This window comes from Heptranchias perlo, chromosome 9, assembly GCF_035084215.1.
Source record: "Heptranchias perlo isolate sHepPer1 chromosome 9, sHepPer1.hap1, whole genome shotgun sequence".
NCBI lineage: Eukaryota > Metazoa > Chordata > Chondrichthyes > Hexanchiformes > Hexanchidae > Heptranchias > Heptranchias perlo.
This window is the reverse complement of record NC_090333.1, coordinates 78,955,747-78,978,339: the sequence shown is the minus strand read 5'-3', so window position 1 is coordinate 78,978,339 and position 22,593 is coordinate 78,955,747. Positions and strand designations below refer to the sequence as shown.

Here is a 22,593-nt window from a genome sequence, read left to right as displayed (position 1 = left end):
AAGCTGAGCTGAAAGGAAATTTAATTTCCTGATCAACACTGATTGCTGCATTCTGCTGAAGGTTTACTCTTTTTTTTTAATATCAGGATATTGAATAAACACTCACCTTGTTTAATGCCAGGCCATGGGGGCGGGAGGGAGGAGGGATGAAAGTCAAACTATGGCCTTAGTTAACAGCATCCATGAGGAGAAACAAAGGAACGAAAGATCTCGCATTTATACAACACATTGACCTCAAGATGTCCAAAAACACTTTACAACCAATGAAGTTCTTTTGAAATGTAGTCACTGTTGTAGGTAGGGAAATGCGGCAGCCAATTTGCGCACAGCAAGATCCCACACAGAGCAATGTGAAAATGACCAGATTATCTGTTTTCAGTGATGTTGATTGAGAGATAAATATTGGCCGGGACACCGGGAGAACTCTCCTGCTCTTCTTCAAAATAGTGCCCTGGGATCTAAGAGAGCAGACGGGGCCTTGGTTTAACGTTTCATCCGAAAGACGGCCCCTCTCTGCATTGGTCTTCGGTCAGTCTTTAACTCTCTGTGTTACCGAACACAGAAGTCTACAGATATGCAGATCCTGGTGTTTCTCACAATAGATTCCAGTTCGATGGGCGCTGGGAGCCTCCCAGTAGCTTGTCCAAGCGGCCATTTTTCGCATGTGAGTTCAGACGTGATCTAACGGCTATTCCACTGTGGAAGGCACCCCAGCCAAACCGGATCCCGTCTTTATCTGGGGTCCACAGAGGCGAATTTTCTAGAAGGTGTTCACTAAATGACAATCAGTAGGGGTCACAGCGGACCATCAGCAGGGGTCAGGCAGACCATTAGCAGGGGTCAGGGGGAGGGTCAGCAGGGGTCACGGCGAACGTTCAGCAGGGGTCACGGCGGACGTTCAGCAGGGGTCACGGCTGACGATCAGCAGGGGTCACGGCGGACCATGAACAGGGATCATAGCTGACGATCAGCAGGGGTCACGGTGGACAGTCAGCAGGGGTCACAGCAGACGATCGGCAGCAGTCATGGCGGACGGTCGGCAGGGGTCACGGCGGACCATGAGCAGGGATCATAGCTGACGATCAGCAGGGGTCACGGCGGACGGTCAGCAGGGGTCACGGCGGACCATGAACAGGGATCATAGCTGACGATCAGCAGGGGTCACGGTGGACAGCCAGCAGGGGTCACAGCAGACGATCGGCAGCAGTCATGGCGGACGGTCGGCAGGGGTCACGGCAGGCGATCAGCATGGGTCACGGCGGACGCTTTCTCCTCCTTAGCCCAGTGATGTTGAGACAAATCAGCACAGCCCAAGGATTGACCCTGGGACCAGCCTGAGCGCTCTGGCTCCGTATCACACCTCACAGCGCAATTACGCAGAGCAGTGAATGACTGAAACTCAACCAATGCTCCTATCAGCCGAGTTGGACTAGACCTATTTCCAACATTGATTAGACCCATCAATCAATACAGGGAGGCACTAAAAGGGGGCGCAGGGCTTCAATTCTAACGGAGGCCCCCTAAACAAAAGGTGACTTCTATACTGATCGGCTATGAGCCTTCAATGCTCACAGAGTCTAGAGCTTTGCAAGACGAGGCATATATTGTAAATTCAGGTGCAGAGGTCAAAATTGACCAATTCGCAGCCACACGATTTTCCTTCCGTTTCATCCAGTGTTTCATGATAGTTTGTATTTTAGAGACATTATCTTGACAATCATTATCTGACAGTGCATCAATTGGACGACTGGTTTGAGGCAGAGTTCTCCTACTATAGAATGAAGGTGGTGCTTATTCGGCTGAGAACATAAAGAACTTGCATTTATATAGCACCTTCATGACCTCAGGCCGTCCCAAAGCACTTTACAGCCAGTGAATGGAAATGCGACAGCCAATTTGCACACAGCAAGCTCCCACAAACAGTAATGTGATAATGACCAGATAATCTGTTTAATGATGTTGGTTGTGGGATAAATATTGGCCAGGACACAGGGGAGAACTCCCCCGCTCTTTTTCGAATAGTGCTATAGGATCTTTTACATCCACCTGAGCCGGCAGACAGGGCCTCGGTTTAACGTCTCATCTGAAAGACGGCACCTCCAACAGTGCAGCACTCCCTCATTACTACTGAAGTGTCAGCCTGGATTTTGTGGTCAAGTACACAGAAGTGTGTATAGATTACTGCGCATGCCTGAGCATGAGCAGACTGCAGTGACCTTTTGAACTGTAGTCATTCCTCACGTTGATGTATAGATGTAAAACTGTTGAGTTGAGGGGGCGTGAGCCGGTTGTCGAGAGGCAGAGGAGGCAATAACCTGGCTTACCCCCATTTTGAGACTAAGCTGGCTGGCTCTCAGAACTGATGCAAGCACGAAGGCGTCTCGCAAAACCAACATCCTTTTTAAGCACAGCACTTGTTTTCCATTCCAGGGGGATTGGAGGGAATGGGAGGGAGGCAACTAATAAACCAATACCATTTAAGTAGATTTCGTTGGGTCCCATCCCGCCAACATGAAGGTGATTTTACGTGGACAGGGCACACAGCAATCTGCAGTCAGCAGCTGTCTGATTGAAGTGAGCCCGCCACCAAGAGACAAGCATTTTCATGGGTCCTGCGAGTCTCCAGTTAAGACTATAAGTACAGCCCTTTCAGCAATGGGGACGGCGGGACTGTGTTCTCCTGACCTGGAATGGTAAAATCCAGGCTGACACTGCAGGGCAGGAATGAGGGAGTGCTGCACCGTCGGAGGTGCTGTCTTTCAGATAGAATCATAGAATCATAGAAGTTTACAACATGGAAACAGGCCCTTCGGCCCAACATGTCCATGTCGCCCAGTTTATACCACTAAGCTAGTCCCAATTGCCTGCACTTGGCCCATATCCCTCTATACCCATCTTACCCATGTAACTGTCCAAATGCTTTTTAAAAGACAAAATTGTACCCGCCTCTACTACTGCCTCTGGCAGCTCGTTCCAGACACTCACCACCCTTTGAGTGAAAAAATTGCCCCTCTGGACCCTTTTGTATCTCTCCCCTCTCACCTTAAATCTATGTCCCCTCGTTATAGACTCCCCTACCTTTGGGAAAAGATTTTGACTATCTGCCTTATCTATGCCCCTCATTATTTTATAGACTTCTATAAGATCACCCCTAAACCTCCTACTCTCCAGGGAAAAAAGTCCCAGTCTATCTAACCTCTCCCTATAAGTCAAACCATCAAGTCCCGGTAGCATCCTAGTAAATCTTTTCTGCACTCTTTCTAGTTTAATAATATCCTTTCAAAAGTAGGGTGACCAGAACTGTACACAGTATTCCAAGTGTGGCCTTACTAATGTCTTGTACAACTTCAACAAGACATCCCAACTCCTGTATTCAATGTTCTGACCAATGAAACCAAGCATGCTGAATGCCTTCTTCACCACCCTATCCACCTGTGACTCCACTTTCAAGGAGCTATGAACCTGTACTCCTAGATCTCTTTGTTCTATAACTCTCCCCAACGCCCTACCATTAACAGAGTAGGTCCTGGTCCGATTCGATCTACCAAAATGCATCACCTCACATTTATCTAAATTAAACTCCATCTGCCATTCATCGGCCCACTGGCCCAATTTATCAAGATCCCATTGCAATCCTAGATAACCTTCTTCACTGTCCACAATGCCACCAATCTTGGTGTCATCTGCAAACTTACTAACCATGCCTCCTAAATTCTCATCCAAATCATTAATATAAATAACAAATAACAGCGGACCCAGCACCGATCCCTGAGGCACACCGCTGGTCACAGGCCTCCAATTTGAAAAACAACCCTCTACAACCACCCTCTGTCTTCTGTCGTCAAGCCAATGTTGTATCCAATTGGCTACCTCACCTTGGATCCCGTGAGATTTAACCTTATGTAACAACCTACCATGCGGTACCTTGTCAAAGGCTTTGCTAAAGTCCATGTAGACCACGTCTACTGCACAGCCCTCATCTATCTTCTTGGTTACCCCTTCAAAAAACTCAATCAAATTCGTGAGACATGATTTTCCTCTCACAAAACCATGCTGACTGTTCCTAATCAGTCCCTGCCTCTCCAAATGCCTGTAGATCCTGTCTCTCAGAATACCCTCTAACAACTTACCCACTACAGATGTCAGGCTCACCGGTCTGTAGTTCCCAGGCTTTTCCCTGCTGCCCTTCTTAAACAAAGGCACAACATTTGCTACCCTCCAATCTTCAGGCACCTCACCTATAGATGAGACGTTAAACCGAGGCCTCGTCTGCCCTCTCAGGTGGACATAAAAGACCTCATGGCACTATTCAAAGAAAAGCAGGGGAGTTCTCCCCGGTGTCCTGGCCAATATTTATCCCTCAACAACATCACTAAAACAGATTACCTGGTCATTTTCTCATTGCTGTTTATGGGACCTTGCTGTGCGCAAATTGGCTGTCGCATTTCCTACATTACAACAGTGACTACTCTTCAAAAGTACTGCATTGGTCGTGAAAGGTGTTATGTAAGAGCAAGTCTTTCTTTATCTTTAGTAAATATGGAGAGTGGCACACGGAGGTTGAGGGTCTCTGAATCACCATTGCCTCCCCCAGACCCACTTTATATTATGTAAGAGTGGCATTAGATATGTCAAAAATACTTAATCTCTCCAAAAACGAACTGTATCTTTAAATGAGTCTAAGGGGGTGCAGTTGATTAGCAGACTGTTCTTCCACATCCTTCCTCTGTTTGCTGGCTACATGAAATAACTTTACGCAGCCTCTATACAGCGAGTGGTTAGAATGTGGAACTTGCTACCACATTTACCTGAGGAAGGAGGAAGTCTCCGAAAGCTTGTGAATTTAAAATAAAATTGCTGGACTATAACTTGGTGTTGTAAAATTGTTTACAATTGTCAACCCCAGATTGTCAACCCAGTCCAGCATCTCCACATCATGACCACAAGGAGTAGTTGAGGCGAATAGCATTTAAGGGGAAGCGAGATAAGTACACGAGGGAGAAAGGAATAGAAGGAAATGTTGATCGGGTTAGTAGAAGAGGGATAGGAGGAGGCTCATGTGGAGCATAAACACCGGCATAGACCAGTTGGGCCGAATGGCCTGTTTCTGTGTTGTAAATACTATGTAATTGTATGTAACACTGCCCCCGGTGCTAAATTGTTAATCCCACAAACAAATCTTTCAACAATAACTGCCGTTGGGGAATGGAAATATCAAGGTCACTTCTCTGAGCATTTAAAAAAACGTATTTGACAAACGATTTATTTGCACTTGTTTTGAACAACATCACCACCTCAGCTGAGCTTGTGCCATTCTGATCCATGCTCTTCTCTGGACAAGAAAAAAGGGATTGCCAAATATGTCCTTTCGTCCGTGAAGATAGCGGCCCCTTTAACAAGGTGGCGATGGTCCTTTAAAACTCAGAATCAGTATAAACGGTGCTATCGACTTACAGCTGCTAGCTTTGCATTCCTTATCCTCCTCGAAACCCCCTGCCTCCCGAAAGGAAAGGAAAGGCTAAACAGTCATTAGTTTAATTAGCTGGGGAATTTCACACCTCTCTTTATGGCTGCTCTTTTATTGCCAATTGATTCTCAATGGGCTTAGTAAACAGTGGAGGCCGCATAGGGTCGGGGTGGTGACAATTAAACAATGATTATAGGTTTGTGGCCTCCAGTTGATTGATTAGGTCCGACCTGTGACTGGGACGGACCTCTCGCGTCCCTGGTTGACAGCCCAAGACGCACCTGTGACAATAGCCACCAGCTAAAACCTGCTCAGCACAGGCCCGAGGGACCCTCCTGATAGCACTGGCCCTCCAGCAAGCCCGCCCCTCACTAGTTCTGAGGGGAAAGGCCTACTGCAAGCAGCCAGCATCCCATCCCTCAGGCTTCGAGTGTCTCCCTGTTTCAGTTTCGTTTTCTTCTTAACATTATTGTTGCCGATATCAAATCCAGAAATATTTATCGGGAGAATTTTTGCAGCTGTGGAGAGCCCTGAGCCACGGGCCTCGCACTGGTGAAGTAGCGCAGAAGAATCAAAATTAATTAAATCTTCTTCCATCTTTTTAATCCCCCAGACACAAAGGTTTCCAGCGCTTTCTATCAGGATGTTTAATCACTAAGCAGCGGAAGTCATTCAAAATGTAATTATTACTGTAATTTAAAATATATATATATATATATTTATTTTATCTTTGTCTTTCTTTCAGATCAGAATGGCATCAATGAAACGTGATGGTTTACATGCTCAATAATACTGATTGCTGTCAAAGGGACAGAGTCAGACTGAGACCCACAGATACAATAAAAAGAGTAGTGTTGGCAGCCTGCCACCAGGCCAAGATTTATGGGACTGTAGTTAACGGCTTCAAGATAAACTTTGACGGGACTAGTTTTGGTTTACTCTGTCAAAGAAAGAACCTGCCTTTATGTGGCGACTTTTGCGTCTCAAAGCGCTTTGCAGTCAATGAGATACTTTTGAAGTGTATTCCCTGTTGTTTTGCAGGCAAACAGCAGCATGTTTGCGCACAGCAAGATCTCACAAACAGCACTGTTAATCTGTTTTTGGAAGCATTGGCTGAGGGATAAATGTTGGCCCAGGACATCCGGGAGTACCCTCCTGCTCTTTTTCTCAATTGCCATGGGATCTTTTACGTTCACCTGAGAGGACGGGACCTCGTTTAAACGCCTCATCTGAAAGATGGCAACTCTGACAGTGCAGCACTCCCTCAGTACTGCACTGGGACTGTCAGCCTGGATTTTGTGCTCAAGTCTCTGGAGTGGGACATGAACCCACGACCTCCAGATTCAGATGCGAGAATGTGGACACGGAGCCAAGCTGACACTTAAGAAGCTGCCACAGGCGTAAAGGGCTGAATGGCCTCCTGTGCAGCAAACATCTGTGGTTCCTTCACAAGAAACTTCTCAATGTTTGTGACCCTATGTGTGACATAGTGTGTGACGGTGTCGGTGCTTTTACATTTGATCAAAACTCTGCTGCTTATATCCTAACTCGCACCAAGTCCCGTTCACCGATTACTCCTGTGCTCGCTGACCTACATTGGCTCCCGGTCTGGCCACGCCTCGATTTTACAATTCTCGTCCTTGTAGTTGAAATCCCTCCATGACCTCGCCCCTCCCCATCTCTGTAACCTCCTCCAGCCCTACAAACCTCCGAGATCTCTGCCCACCTCCAACTCTGACCTCTTGTCCATCCTCCGCCTTTCTTCGTCTCACCATTGGCGGCCGTGCCTTCAGCTGTCTCAGCTCTGGAATTCCCGCCCTAAACCTCTCCGCCTTTCTCTCTCCTCCTTAAAACCCAGCTCTTTGACCGAGCTTTCGGTCTCGGTTACTGATGACGCTCCTGTGAAGCTCCTTGGGACATTTCACTCCATTAAAAGTGCTGTGTAAATGCCAGGAGTTGCTGTTGATGCTTGTTGAGTTCGGATTGCGGGAGGGTACTGTAGGTGACTTTGACCCCCACCGCCCTCCCCTGTTTAAAACTGGCTCTGTTAGCCCGACAGCAGAGTTTTAGCCCCCGCCTCTTACCTCTTCAAAACAAAGTGCACAGGGATTGCTCTCCCATGGCCTGGAGTAGAGCACCTTGCGTTGGCAAAAAATAAAACCACGGCAGGCATTGGCCAGCATTAAAAAAGTCTGTTTTTGTCGCGAAGGCCAAAGAGTGTGCGGGATTAGCTCCTCAGGGAAGAGGTGCTGATTTTAGCTTTCAACTGCCGAGCTGCAGCCTCCTCAGCCAGCTCGCTGTGCGTACGTGCGCTCGCAGCTGTCAGCGACCCCCCTCGCATGTGCAGAGAAGAGCCTGCACGATGCTAAATGTGTGCCTTCAGTGTCAGAAATAGCAGCCTGCCCCGAAAAAGGCTGACAGAAAATGACGGTCAAGAGCCAAGCGGCCTGTGTCTACATAGTGCGAACTGGGAGTTGGCCCTGTAACCAGCAGCGACTCAGCTCTCTCACACGCTTGTGCTGACTCGGTGTATTATTCCAACACTTGGAAATCCAAGCGAGCGCCGTCTCTTCTGTGTCACTGGGGCTCGCCAACACTGGTTGGGCGTATTCCTGGAGGTTTCATCACATGACGTCCAACCTCTCACTGCCCCGCCCCCACACTCCCACCATTGGTCGCCCGACATGTCCATCCTCCCGGTGCACCGCCTCCCCATGCTGATTGGAAAGCGAACAGACTCTTCATGACTCAATTGGATGATCCTTGACTGTCAAACAGCCTTTTTACCCAATTCCTATATTTTTATAACTAATAAACAAGAGGGCTCAAAGAAAATGAAAAAAAATACACAATTTTTTTTTTAATGCCCCTCCGATTTTTCTCCCGGGCTTTTTGCTCGCAACAGTGTCCCCGGAGATTAATCTTCAATTCCTGGAGACTCCTAGGCAACACTGGAGGGTTGGCGACCCTATGCAGCGTATTGGCATCTCAAACTCCATAGGCCGTCAGGGTCGCCAACCCTCCAGGATTGCCCTGGAGTCTCCAGGAATTAAAGGTTAATCTCTAGGGCACTGCTGTGAACAAAATGCCTGGGAGCAAAATCACTGGGGCATTAAAAAAAATTGTCATTTTCTTTGAAGGGTTTCACTTGTTAGTTATAAAACTATTGGAAATGAGGAAAAAAAGTGCTGTTTGACCAGCTGGCACATTTGGAGGCAGGAGGCCATGTGATCAAACCTCCAGGAATACGTCCAACCAGAGTTGGCAACCCTGCATACCTTCCGGTCTTACATTGTAAGTTCAAGATCCCCTCAGGTCCTGTCTCACCTGTGAATTGTCAAACAGAGACATAATGGGACAGGAAATAATGGAAAGTAAGTGTAGCTGAAGATTTCAATTCAAACTGACAACCATCTATAATAAAACAGCATGAGAGGCACCTAAATTTAGCCCAAGCAAGAAGGGCCAAGATGGCCTTGTCCTATGCCAAAAATTCCTATGTTTCTGAAACATTTTTACTTGCTTTCCAATTGTTCTTGTCTCCTCTCGGCACCTTGTTAGTTACAGCTCCATAAGCACCAAGTCCCTCACTCGTGAGTGAGCCCAGGTGGTGCGGAGAAGCTGTTTGACCGTGAGGGCATATCCAGACAAGGCCGATCCCTGAACTCACCCAACATCCACACGCGCACTCTCCAGCACAGGTCACTAGAAGGCGATCAGGAGCAGGTGCCCAGGCTGACCTACCCCCCAACCAAGTGAAGCTAACTGCAGTGTCCTGGCTGGCTCAGTGGGGAGTACTATCACCTCTGAGGTAAAAGGTTGTGGGTTCGAAACTCCACTCCAGTGACTTGAGTACAATAATCCAGGCTGACACTCCCAATACAGTACTGAGGGAGTGCTGCATTGTCGGAGGTGCTGTCTTTCAGATGAGCCAATTTGTGCATACAAGGTTTCACAAACAGCAACGAGGTAATGACCAGATAATCTGAGGCCCCTCCTGCCCTTTCAGGTGGGTGTAAAAGATCCCATGGCACTATTTTGAAGAAGAGTAGGGGAGTTCTCCCCAATGTCTATCCCTACACCAACATCACTAAAACAGATGATCTGGTCATTATCTCATTGCTGTTAGTGGGATCTTGCTGTGTGAAAATTGGCTGCCATGTTTCCTACATTACAACAGTGACTACACTTCAAAAAAGTACTTCATTGGCTGTAAAGAGTTTTGGGACTTCCTGAGGCTGTGTAAATGCAAGTCCTTTTCTTCTTTTACCACAGTCGGTGGGCAATCCACCTGCCGAGCCAGCGTGGCTCTTCGATCTAGCATGTGATGCAAAGCACAGAGCAGGGGGTGCTGAACAACAGCCTCCCTGACAGCCTTGTCGCTGCTGTGAGGGCTGAAGATCTGAAAGCCTGGTTCAGAGAAGACAGCGAATCAGTCAGCAGTCGTCAGAGTGTTGTGGCGAGTTACCAGATCGCCTTTGAAAGGGCCGCAGGCCAACGAAAGGGCGTGGAAGACACTTCTCTCTTGATTCTCTCTCTCTCTCTATTGAGCCATAGTGTGGAGCCTCGCACCTTGGTGCCACCTCATTCTGCGGGCCCAGGAAACCTGACCCCCAGCCCCATTCGAGCGAGAGGAGTCATTTCGCAGCTGGTTGGGGACGCGTGGAGATATTTGCCGAGGGTTGTCAGCCCTCCGCGAACTTTCAACGTTTGCTGAGAACTTGGGCCCCATCGCCATGGGACCTGGTCGCCCAAGCAACGTCCACTCTCCCCCACCACCCCCCCACACCACCCTTCTCTCTCGCTCTCTCTCCTGTTTTTTTTTAAACCCGAGCACTGCATCAATTTCTAATTTTCACCAACCTGTGAAGTGATAGCATGAGCCAGGGACGCGTGGCAAACTACCATAAACTCTCTAAAAGAGACGGAACACCATGATTAAAGTCGCCCAGCATCAGACAAACAGAATTCAGAACTGTCTGTAGAACAGCTGTGTGCCAAATGAGTTTGATTCTTGTTTAATCTGTGCCTTGCAGCAATTTAGCCTGAGTCCTGTTACTTTTATATTTGCACTTATTCGCACTCTAAAGGAAATTCAGGTTTGGCCTCCTCCCCCATCACTCCAGTTGTCTCCCCCTCTCATCCTCAAGGCTCTGACTAGGTCCTTTAATATTGTGTGTCAGCCGTGACCCAGTGATAGCACACTCACCTCTGAGTCGAAAGGTTGCGCGTACAAGTCTCACACCAAAAACTTCAGCGCATAATGAGGCGAACTGCAGCCCTACATTGAGGAGCAGCCCGTGTATGGAAAGTGGTTTAATCCTGGCTGCGGAATGGACACGATACCGGGGCACCTGTAAAGTGGCTCAGCTACTGATGTCAATCCAGGTGTCCTCTTTTGGCTGGGCCATTGAGTGGGATCCAATGTCACTCGAACCAGCACAGCCACCCACGCCCCCCCAATCCCCCACAAGAAAGCAGGCAGCCTGCCCACACCAAAAACGGGTGGTGGCAATTTTCTACCAAACGTGTCTTGGGAACCTGAGCCAATTGTGCAGTTGATGCTTATGGAAGATTTCAAGCGATCTGATGGGTAACTGTGTGCGGTGCTTTTGATCAATTTGAGTTTATAGGTTAGGGCCATTCCTTCAACAATCAGTGCCTGACGACGTGTCAATTAGATAAACTGCTTGAGGCCGCCTGCTCTAGCTGAGGACTGAACAAGGGGTTTGTTAGCATTGAATGAATTGCTGTGCCTACATGCTTTTAAATCTTCAATACACTTACTCCTTCTCATTCAATCTTGGATTACAAAGAACCCTGAAACAAGTACACAGTAATAAAATTACTGGTACAGTTCCTCCAGTTGGGATTACCAACTTTGGTTGGACGTATTCCAGAAGGTTCTATCACGTGACCTCCCGCCTCCACACACCCGCCATTGGTCGCCCAACACTTCTATTTTCGCTTCGTACCGCCTTCCCACGCCAATCAGAAAGTGAACAGACTCTTCGTTACCCAATTGGATGATTCTTTCCGTCGGTCAAACAGCTTTTCTCCCCCTTCTCCAAGTTCTTTTTAAAGCCCCCTATGATTTTTCTCCCGGGTTTTTGCTCGCGGCAGTGTCAGGAGATTAATCTTTAATTCCCGGGACACTCCGGGGCAATCTGGGAGATTAATCTTTAATTCCTGGAGTCCAGGACAATCTGGGAGATTAATCTTTAATTCCTGGAGTCCAGGACAATCTGGGAGATTAATCTTTAATTCCTGGAGTCCAGGACAATCTGGGCGAATAATCTTTAATTCCTGGAGTCCAGGACAATCTGGGAGATTAATCTTTAATTCCTGGAGTTCAGGACAATCTGGGCGATTAATCCTTAATTCCTGGAGTCCAGGACAATCTGGGAGATTAATCTTTAATTCCTGGAGTCCAGGACAATCTGGGAGATTAATCTTTAATTCCTGAAGTCCAGGACAATCTGGGAGATTAATCTTTAATTCCTGGAGTCCAGGACAATCTGGGAGATTAATCTTTAATTCCTGGAGTCCAGGACAATCTGGGCGAATAATCTTTAATTCCTGGAGTCCAGGACAATCTGGGAGATTAATCTTTAATTCCTGGAGTTCAGGACAATCTGGGCGATTAATCCTTAATTCCTGGAGTCCAGGACAATCTGGGAGATTAATCTTTAATTCCTGGAGTCCAGGACAATCTGGGAGATTAATCTTTAATTCCTGAAGTCCAGGACAATCTGGGCGAATAATCTTTAATTCCTGGAGTCCAGGACAATCTGGGAGATTAATCCTTAATTCCTGGAGTCCAGGACAATCTGGGAGCTTAATCTTTAATTCCTGGAGTCCAGGACAATCTGGGAGATTAATCTTTAATTCCTGGAGTCCAGGACAATCTGGGAGATTAATCTTTAATTCCTGGAGTCCAGGACAATCTGGGAGATTAATCTTTAATTCCTGGAGTCCAGGACAATCTGGGAGATTAATGTTTAATTCCTGGAGTCCAGCACAATCTGGGCGATTAATTTTTAATCCCGGGACACTCCAGGAGATTAATCTTTAATTCCCGGGACGCCTCGGGGGATTAATCTTTAATTCCCAGGACACATGTGGGACCATCTGGTAAGGTTGGTGAATCCTAGCACCAGTACCTCACCTGAGTAACCATTCATCATGGGTGAGAATGGACAGCGAGTGTCGGCAGACTCTTGGGCTGTGCCGGGGCTGGCACGGCCGAACCCAACACGGCTCAGCATTCAGGAATCACAGGATGGTGTACGCAGAGTGGGAAATCTGGCTGTTTCTGTCCCTTCCTCAGCCCAAAGGCACAGGGACCCAACTGCTCAGTGTCTACTGCTACCTTGTCGGAGATCGGCTGGCTCAGCGAGTACTGGATTTGGGAGCTTTCTGGTGAGTATCGCTCTTTTTTCACATCAGTGGGTGTAGCTGCCAGCTGAGCCATTGGGGGAATCTAGGGTGCGGTGTTTCTCCAACCTTGTGATAATTCTAAATTTAAGAACATAGGCACAGGAGGAGGCCATTCAGCCCCTCGAGCCTGTTCCGCCATTCAATTAGATCATGGCTGATCTGTATCTTAACTCCATTTACTCCCTTGGTTCCGTAACCCTTAATACCCTTACCCAACAAAAATCTATCAATCTCAGTTTTGAAATTTTCAATTGACCCCCAGCCTCAACAGCTTTTTTGGGGGACAAAGTCCCAGATTTCCACTCCCCTTTGTGTGAAGAAGTGCTTCCTGACATCACCCCTGAACGGCCTAGCTCTAATTTTAAGGTTATGCCCCCTTGTTCGGGACTCCCCCACCAGAGGAAATAGTTTCTCTCTCTCCACCCTATCAAATCCTTTAATCATCTTAAACACTTCAATTAGATCCACCCTTCATATTCTATAATCAAGGGAACACAAGCCTGGTCTATGCATCCTGTCCTTGTAATTTAACCCTTTTTAGCCCCGGTATCATTCTGGTGAATCTGCACTGCACCCCCTCCAAGGCCGATATATCCTTCCTGAGGTGCGGTGCCCAGAACTTCCGACAACACCACATTAAAAAACCCTCCTCCCTCACTCTCTATCAGTGCTTTCTCTTCTAAATGTGGCATTAATGTTTTTGCAGGACCTTCAGATGCGAGAGGGAGTCAGAAAACTGCCTCTTATCTCTGTGCTGTGTGCCTGCCCGGCTGCTGCCAGCAACACTAAACACCAGGTGCCTGACCCCCCTCCCCCCACCCCGATAACACTAATCCTGCTTCTCCCCCTTAGCCATGCAGTCCCAGGGCCAATGAACCGGGTGTCTCCTGGTCGCAGCAAAAACACCTCTCAGTCAGCACAAGCACAGAGGGAGAATTCCGAGCCCAAAGCAAACAGCAGCAGTGCCGCTCATTTAGATTCTAGGTTTTGCGTGCGTTCGATATTAAACCTGCTTCATATTGGTGGAGGACGTGCACTGTCTGCCCAGGTGCAGTGTGGCTCCACTGCCAACAGGAGGCAGCTTCACAACCAGTGTGGCCGTGCACTGACTACGGTATAACTGCAGTCAGTTCCAATTAAGAACGTTTTGCTGGACTGAGGTTTGGAACTGCTCAAATATTAATCCTCTTCATGTTAAGAAATAAAAGGAACTCTAGATGGCGTTTCAAAAATATGCTTCTACCACTTCCGCCTTATCACCTCAAAAAGTCTTAAAACACATGACTCAGTTAATTGATACCAGAACTGAGAGGTTATAATTATCGGGAAAGGCTGAACAGGCTGGGGCTCTTTTCTCCAGAAAAGCAAAGGCTGAGGGGTGACCTGATAGAGATCTTTAAAATTATGAAGGGGTTCGACAGGGTAGACGCAGAGATGATGTTTCCACTTGTGGAGAATCCAAAACTTGGGGCCATAAATATAAGATAGTCACTAATAAATCCAATGGAGAATTCAGGAGAAACCTCTTTACCCAGAGAGTGGTGAGAATGTGGAACTCACTACCACAAGGAGTAGTTGAGGCGAATAGCATAGGTACATTTAAGGGGAAACTAGATAAACACATGAGGGAGAAAATATAGAAGGATATGCTGATAGGGTGAGATGAAATAGGGTGGGAGGAGGCTCGTGTGGAGCATAGACACCGGTATAGACCTTTTGGGCCGAATGGCCTGTTTCTGTGCTATGAAATTCTATGTAATTACTTTGATGGGCAATGACTGTTGTTACGTAACCAAATGCGGCAGCCATTCTTCACCGCAGTATCGAGATGACCCGTCAATCTGCGTTTGCCGATGTTGTTTGAGGGAGGAACGTTGGCCAGGACACTGGGAGATGGTAGCCTTGTGGTTCTGGTAATGGACTAGTAATCCAGAGGTTGAGAGTTAAAACCCACCATGGTGAGTATTAAAACTGATTTCATTCAATCTGATAACTTGTGAGCTGGCACCAGATAAAATGACCATGAAATCTCTGCTGGATCACTGTAAAAGCCCACCTGGTTCACTAATGTCCTTCAGGGAAGGGAACCTACCACTCCTACTTGGTCTGGGCTACTCGTGACTCCAGTCCCACACTACATGTTTGACTCTTAATGCCCTCAGGGCAACTAGGGATGGGCAATAAATTTGGCTTTGCCCACATCTTGAGATAAAAAAGATAGAGAATGCAGGTAATTACTATGCAGTAAATAGGGTTAAAGTACAGATCAACCATGATTTAATAGAATGGCGGAGCAGGCTCGAGGGGCTGAATGGCCTCCTCCTTGTCCTCTGTTCCTAGAACTCATTGCTTTTCTTCAAGTAGTGCTGCGGAATCTCTCCTCCCAGTTTAAGGATGGCAGAGTAGAGTGGAGACATTGGAAAAATAACACAAAATGTCTTGGACTCATTCCTCAGGTGAATTATACTCCCATCTATCTGGTGCATACCAGCCTATAAGATGTGGCTTGAGCAGTTCCTGAGGGAGCAAGAAACTAGGGGTGTGTCAGGGTTGTGGGGGCCAGTTTAGCTGGTCTGGTGGTGTGCCATGGTTAACCATGCCTTCTGGAGATTCATTGATTACCTGTTGGAATTGGGGAGGAATTTGCAACGTTTTTCCTGGGTTTTTTTGCCACTCCTAGTGGGTAGAGAGGGTGGTACACTAGCCCCGGTGGGTAGGGAGGGTGGTACACTAGCCCCAGTGGGTAGGGAGGGTGGTACACTAGCCCCGGTGGGTAGGGAGGGTAGTACACTAGCCCCGATGGGTAGGGAGGGTGGTACACTAGCCCCGATGGGTAGGGAGGGTGGTACACTAGCCCCGGTGGGTAGGGAGGGTGGTACACTAGCCCCAGTGAGTAAGGAGGGTGGTACACTAGCCCCAGTGGGTAGGGAGGGTGGTACACTAGCCCCAGTGGGTAGGGAGGGTGGTACACTAGCCCCGGTGGGTAGGGAGGGTGGTACACTAGCCCCGGTGGGTAGGGAGGGTGGTACACTAGCCCCGGTGGGTAGGGAGGGTGGTACACTAGCCCCAGTGAGTAAGGAGGGTGGTACACTAGCCCCAGTGGGTAGAGAGGGTGGTACACTAGCCTTGGTGGGTAGGGAGGGTGGTACACTAGCCCTGGTGGGTATGGAGGGTGGTACACTAGCCCCGGTGGGTAGGGAGGGTGGTACACTTTCCCCGGTGGGTAGGGAGGGTGGTACACTAGCCCTGGTGGGTAGGGAGGGTGGTACACTAGCCCCAGTGGGTAGGGAGGGTGGTACACTAGCCCCGGTGGGTAGGGAGGGTGGTACACTAGCCCTGGTGGGTAGGGAGGGTGGTACACTAGCCCTGGTGGGTAGGGAGGGTGGTACACTAGCCCCGGTGTGTAGGAAGGGTGGTACACTAGCCCTGGTGGGTAGAAAGGGTGGTACACTATCCCCAGTGGGTAGGGAGGGTGGTACACTAGCCCCAGTGAGTAAGGAGGGTGGTACACTAGCCCCGGTGGGTAGGGAGGGTGGTACACTAGCACCAGTGAGTAGGGAGGGTGGTACACTAGCCCCAGTGAGTAAGGAGGGTGGTACACTAGCCCCAGTGGGTAGGGAGGGTGGTACACTAGCCCTGGTGGGTATGGAGGGTGGTACACTAGCCCCAGTGAGTAAGGAGGGTGGTACACTAGCCCCAGTGAGTAAGGAGGGTGGTACACTAGCCTCAGTGGGTAGGGAGGGTAGTACACTAGCCCCAGTGGGTAGGGAGGGTGGTACACAAGTCCCGGTGGGTAGGGAGGGTGGTACACAAGTCCCGGTGGGTAGGGAGGGTGGTACACGAGCCCTGGTGGGTAGGGAGGGTGGTACACCAGCCCCGGTGGGTAGGGAGGGTGGTACACTAGCCCTGGTGGGTAGGGAGGGTGGTACACTAGCCCCGGTGGGTAGGGAGGGTGGTACACTAGCCCTGGTGAGTAGGGAGGGTGGTACACTTTCCCCAGTGAGTAGGGAGACTGGTACACCAGCCCCGGTGGGTAGGGAGACTGGTACACCAGCCCCGGTGGGTAGGGAAGGTGGTACAGTAGGCAGAGTGAGCATTGATGGGCCTGGTGCTGTTCTCTCACTCTTCCTTTTGTACGTAACCAACATCAATTACAGCAATGAGGAATGAATCAGACATCAGAAGACACTCAACGCTGTGGGTCAACTGTCAATATATACGGGAATCAGTAACTCCGAAAACAAACAATTACTCAGCATGCAAACACGCCTCAGTAAATGGGCAAACAGATACATGCTTATTAAAGTCAGTTCCGTCATGTTGATTGCATTGCCAGTTTGACCTTCCAGAAATGACTCTGATCTCCTTCTTGGGCAGGTAAAGTCGGAGGAGAGAGTAGACGGGTGGATCGCGAGCGGGTATGTTACAGCCACTCTGAGCCCTTCGTTACGCCCACGTTAATGTTCTGTTGCCCTGCCTTTATTCTGAAACGTTTATGTCAGGATCACTCCCACCTGTGCCCTCCAGCTCTCACTCCAGCAGAGTTTGCAGTGTCAGGGGAGGGCACCAAACTTGCAATGGGCAGGCGGGCGCGTGTGGCCACTGCGGGCACACCTCAGGCAGCCAGAAAGTCCAAAGCCCATTCGCCATTTGGGAGGAGGAGGTTGCCCAGGCTCCGCTGACCCTGACCCAAACCATGGCCCCCTGTACCCTCATCTCCTGCCCCCCAGTTGCAGGTGGGTGCCACATGGGGTTAAGCAAGCACTCCAGATCCAGAAAATTGAACAAGCAGCATCCCCTTCCTTCAGGGGTCCTGACCGCTAAGCCCATTTTTGCCTGTCCAGAGGCCTATACACCTCAACTCACTCGGCCTTCAAGCTCCATACCTCTTCCCCTGACAACATTGGCCTCGTATTCCCTCCCTAAACCTCTCCACCACTCCATCTCTCCAACTCCTTTAAGACGTTCCTTAAAGCTTTTGGTCGCCCCTCCTAATCTGTCCTTATGTGGCTCGGTGTCAAATGTTATCTGATTACACTCCTGTGAAGAGTCTTGGGAAGTTTTACTACATTAAAGGCGCTATATAAATGCAATTGGTTGTTGTTATTCAAGCCTCCCTCAGCTTTTTCTTCCTCCTGTACTCTTCAGCCTTCCAAAACCTAAGCTTGGTGTCATCCAATCACTGCTTCCTACTTCATCTCTTTTATTCTTTTCAAACTTGGCGTTCCCACTCTCTCCCACTGCCTACTTAACAACGGTGACTACACTCCAAAAAGTACTCCATTGGCTGTAAAGTGCTTCGGGACGTCCCAAGGTGGTGAAAGACGCAATATAAATGCAAATTCTTTTTTTCTTGCCTGTCCAACATTTATGACCAGGATGAGCTGACATTTCCTCAGCTAAATGTTAGAAGGCCAAAGTCATTCCTTTCATCTCTCTCAAATGTCTACGTTAGGTTGCTAACTCTGGATGGATGTATTCCTGGAGGTTTCATCACACGGTCTCCCGTCTCTAACAGCCCTGCATAGTCAAACAGCCTTTTTTTCCCCATTTCCAATATTTCTATAACTAATAAACAAAAGGGTTTTTTTTGCTCGCAGCATTGTCCAGGAGATTAATCTTCGATCCCTGGAGACTGCGGGGCCATCCTGGAGGGTTGGCAACCCTAGTCTACCTCTGACCTTGACTCTGTTGACTTCCCGCTTGCTGCCACCTTAGGCTAAGCCCAGAGAGGTTTGGAAACGTGGTGTACTGCCCGAGCCCGAGCTTTTAACCAACGTTACTTTATTTTGCTGAATACGTTGCCTGCCTCTCTGCCTCTACCTCTTCCACTCTGCCGCTGAAACCCTTACCCTTTTCTTTGTCGCCTCAGAGTCCGCACAGGTCTCCCCGAGATAAATACTGCTGTCATTGCTCGGGCAAGGTGAGCGAGCACAGAGGCCCCATTGCCAGCGAGACTAGAAAGGCCACACAGCAATTGGGAAGGTTCGATTCAAGGGATCCATTAGTCGTTCACCTCAGGTGGTGCTTTGATTGTTCACTGAATCATTCCAACTATGTAACCCTGTGACCCTTGACCCTGGGCGCAAACCCTGACTGTAAGCAGAGTGTGACCAGGTTAACAGACCCTTCACTTAATTACTGACAGTGGAATCCAACAACAAAAGCCGGATCATAATTACAACCTGTAGGAATGCTGCTTCAGGTCTGCTCAGTGGATGCCAGTGGCTGTAGACACACAATGGGGAAAGGCAAGAGGACCCTTCAGTGGAAATGGGGAGAAGTTATTTGAGTTCCCACAACTGAGGACAACCTGATAAGGAATTCAAAGGCCAACCTTACGAATGGGAAAGTTAGAAAAATAAATTTGTTTTACCCGACGTTCAAATAGAAACTCATTGTGAGGCGGCGCCAAGCATGGATGGAGTGGTGCATTGTGGGATGGTCATCTATGATTTCCTCTCTGAGCAGCACGCCGTGTTCTGACCAGCTGCTCTGTCAGTGTGGGGTGAGGCCCAATGTGATATTGTATCTTTCAGCTTCTCCAAGGTCCAGTGCAGAGCATGACACGCGACGCACGGTCAAACAATGCAGGAAAGAAAGAACTTGCATTTTTATGCAAGGATTCCCCAAAGTGCTTTACAGCCAATGAAGTACTTTTGAAGTGTAGTCACTGTTGTAATATAGTGAAACGCAGCAGCCAATTTGCACTCAGCAAGGTCCCACAAAGAGCAATGTGATAATGACCAGATAATCTGTTTTTAATGATGTTGGTTGAGGGATAAACCAGGACACCAGGGAGAACTCCCCTGCTCTTCTTCGAAATAATGCCACGGGATCTTTTACGTCCACCTGAGAGGGCCTCGGTTTATCGTCTCATCTGAGAGACAGCACCTCTGACAGTGCAGGACACCCTCAGTACTACACTCAAGTGTCAGCCTGGATTATGTGCTCAAGTCTCTGGAATGGGACTATGAACCAATGACCTTCTGTCTCAGAGGCAAGAGTGCTACCCACTGAGCCACGGCTGACACAACGTCAAAGTGGTGTTAGAACGAACGACAGTGAACTGTGAGGCCACACTTGTTTTAATTTATAAATATACCCACAACAACTGTAACTCTCAAACCGCCATCTGACACCGCCATATTGGGGGGAAAAATTCAACCAATAGGGATGACCATCAAGGGCGATTTAGGACATAGAGAAACTGGCACTAAGTACTTGCAGCACTCTTCATGGCACCAGGTGAGCTGCCCACAAACTTCCAGGCTGTGCCTGACCCCTACCCCGATAGCCATTAAGGTAACAGGCTCCCTCTCTATGTGCTCTTCACCCAACAGAAGGTGGCTGAAAAATGCTCCAAAAAACAGAAGGGAGAAGATTTTGACTTTGTGCGATAGTGTAGAGCAGGTGATAGTGAATCGGCAGCCTGTTTTACATCTCTCCCCATTTTTATTTCCATTGAACTCAATGGGGAGAGATGTAAAACAAGCTGCTGACTCACTATCACCTGTTTTACACTATCGCACAAAGTCAAGATCTACCCCAAGCTGTTTGTATATATATTACATGGAATTACATAGAATTTACAGCACAGAAACAGGCCATTCGGCCCAGCTGGTCTATGCTGGTGTTTACGTTCCACATGAGCCTCCTCCCTCCCTACTTCATCTCACCTTATCAACATATCCTTCTATTCCTTTCTCCCTCATGTATTTATCTAGCTTCCCCTTAAATTCATCTATGCTATTCACCTCAACCACTCCTTGTGTTCGTGAGTTCCACATTCTAACCACTCTATGGGTAAAGAAGTTCTTCCTGAATTCCTTATTGGATTTATTAGTGACTATCTTATATTTACGGCCTCTAGTTTTGGTCTCCCCCACAAGTGAAAACATCTTCTCCAGGTCTATTCCATCAAACTCCTTCATAATTTTAAAGACCTCTATTAGGTCACTAATATACATAAATAAATAATATATTCACAAATATTATATATATATTTTTTTAAAATACAAAATAATAATAAGAGATGAGGCAATAATTTAAGAGATAGAAAACCGCTGGGTTTCTCAAAAACAAAACAGCCTTCGTGTTTGAAGATGAAGTGGGAGCAGGAGGCTCAGTGCGGGAGGTGCCAAGGCTGCTGGAGGCCAAGGAAGCAGCGATCAGATTACAGTATTGGGTGGGGGGGGGGGGGGGGAGTGGAATCTGTGAGGAGACAATGAAGGACTTTATTTTTAAAAAATCGTTCGGCTCCTCAGCCCCCAGGAAAATGTTCACATATATTTTAACCATCTGAGTGCTGGCAGCTTGGTGCATTTTCTGCAATCTCTGTAAACAATGGACCGGGTCTTGCTGGAACGGGCCATCTCACTTCAGAGACGGGAGTGGCGTCAGACCAGATCTCAAGCCCCTGGTCACCCGAGGTTGAGCCTGCCCTGGCTCCTTTGTCAAATATTGGCGCAAGGCAAATACTTTTCAATGCGCCTGTTCCCTTAAAAATAAAATGGCCTCACCCCCACGTGCAGGAGGGAACTTTCTGCCTCCGTGCTAGTGTGGATAGAACGCCATTGTTCCTAATCCACCAGATCGGAAACCAATTGAGCTGCATATACAGAGAGAGGGATTACATAAAAACATTGGAGAGGTGGCAGAGTCATGGATGAGAAAGGCCGTTTGGCCCATTGAGGCTCATCCCTCCAGTCTCCTACTTTTCTCATTACTGCATCCAACTGCACTTCAAATGTCCCTGCTGCTTTTACCTCTACTACCAAACCTTTCAATATTCCAAACATTCATTCCGTTCTCCGCTCCTATTACCTGCTCAGGTTTCAGAAATATTCTGAATCGACCGATACCATTGAACATTTTATCTTTTATCTCCAATGGGGTCACCAGCTTGTTCCTAGACACTCGAGATGGAGCTACTTCGATCTTTCCTCATCCTCAGCTCCTTTGCACTCCCATTCCTCTTGCTGCTCTTCTCCGTGTCCCCTTCAATCCCTTTTTATTATAACGCGGTGGCCAATTTGCACTCTACTTTATAATCCCAATATTCAATAGGCCTTTTTAAGTGAAAATGACAATTCTGTTATCACCCCATGTTCCTTGTTAAATCTTGCTGTGCTCATTCTATTCGATTCATTGTGTACTTGAGACACATTTTTACAACCAATGCGTTATATTTTACATTTTTGTCAGTATTAAATTCAATTCGCTATTTGTCTGCCTGATTGTATGAGAAAGAACTTGCATTTATATAGCGCCTTTCATGACATCAGGACGTCCCGAATCGCTTCACGGCCAATGAGGTACTCTTGAAATGTAGCCACTGTTGTAATGTAGGGAAACGTGGCAGCCAATTTGCGCACAGCAAGGTCCCACAAACAGCAATGATATTAATGACCTGTTTATAGTGGTGTTGGTTGCTAACATCTAAATCCTTCTGCAAACCTTAAGATGCATCCTCCGTTTCTATTGCTCCTCCTACTTTAGTGTTGTCTGCAAATATGACGAGATTACAGTTGATACCCAGGTCACGTACAACAGGGGTCTGAGCCCAGATCCAGCCCAGGACCCCACTCAACACCTTCCCCCAGTCTGATATTACAGCTCTCGTTGTATTTCCCATTGTTTTTTTAAATCCAGTTCCATATTCCTGCCATTCAGATTAATTAGAA

The 22,593-nt window shown here is 48.0% G+C and overlaps 1 protein-coding gene across 1 annotated transcript in view; it reads right to left on the bottom strand.

Moving 5' to 3' along the window:
* The window catches only part of LOC137324930 (LIM homeobox transcription factor 1-alpha-like), a 646,125-nt gene that overhangs the window by 464,631 nt on the left and 158,901 nt on the right, over positions 1-22,593 (bottom strand). The window lies entirely within an intron of this gene.